Source organism: Trypanosoma cruzi (assembly GCF_000209065.1).
Source record: "Trypanosoma cruzi strain CL Brener chromosome Unknown tcruzi_1047053466147, whole genome shotgun sequence".
In the NCBI taxonomy this organism is placed as follows: Eukaryota; Euglenozoa; class Kinetoplastea; order Trypanosomatida; family Trypanosomatidae; genus Trypanosoma; species Trypanosoma cruzi.
The window spans coordinates 1-508 of NW_890101.1; the positions used below are offsets into that span (position 1 = coordinate 1).

The 508-nt window shown below is 55.3% G+C and overlaps 1 non-coding gene across 1 annotated transcript; it reads right to left on the minus strand.

Moving 5' to 3' along the window:
- Position 1: 1 nt before the first annotated feature.
- Positions 2 to 113, minus strand: Tc00.1047053466147.10. The gene has a single exon (XR_008254735.1). It is a non-coding gene; the product is annotated as a spliced leader RNA (transcript).
- Between the last annotated feature and the right edge of the window lie 395 nt (positions 114 to 508).

Consider the following 508-nt stretch of genomic DNA (forward strand, 5'->3'; position numbering starts at 1 on the left):
AGGGGTCCGTATACCCCGGTCAAAAGAAATTGACCAAACATAACCGCCAGAGGCGGGTTGGAAGCTTCGCGTACCAATATAGTACAGAAACTGTATCAATAATAGCGTTAGTTGAAAGGAGTTGTGTTCCACAACGGTTTTCAATTTTGATGAGGGGTCCTTCGCGGCACTTGGGACCGTGTACAAAAACCCCCCCCCCCCCTCCCAGGCCACACTGGGGAGGGGTCAGGGTCCGGGATGTCGGCCCCGGGATAGCGCCGTGGACGGCGTCAGGGGGCGGAAAAGACGCACATGGCGAGTGTGGAACAGCAAATGCAGCCGAGTGTGCGAGCAAAGCAAAAACACCGGAAAACACAGGAAGAAGCGCGGCATACGCGGAAAAAAGGCGAATAAAAGGAACGAGACGGAGAAAACACAAAACAAAACAAAGATGCAGGCAATAGCAGCCATGAAGCGAAAATGAGGGGGCCCGAAGGAGGTGGCGGACACGCAACGTGGGGGGGGGGGG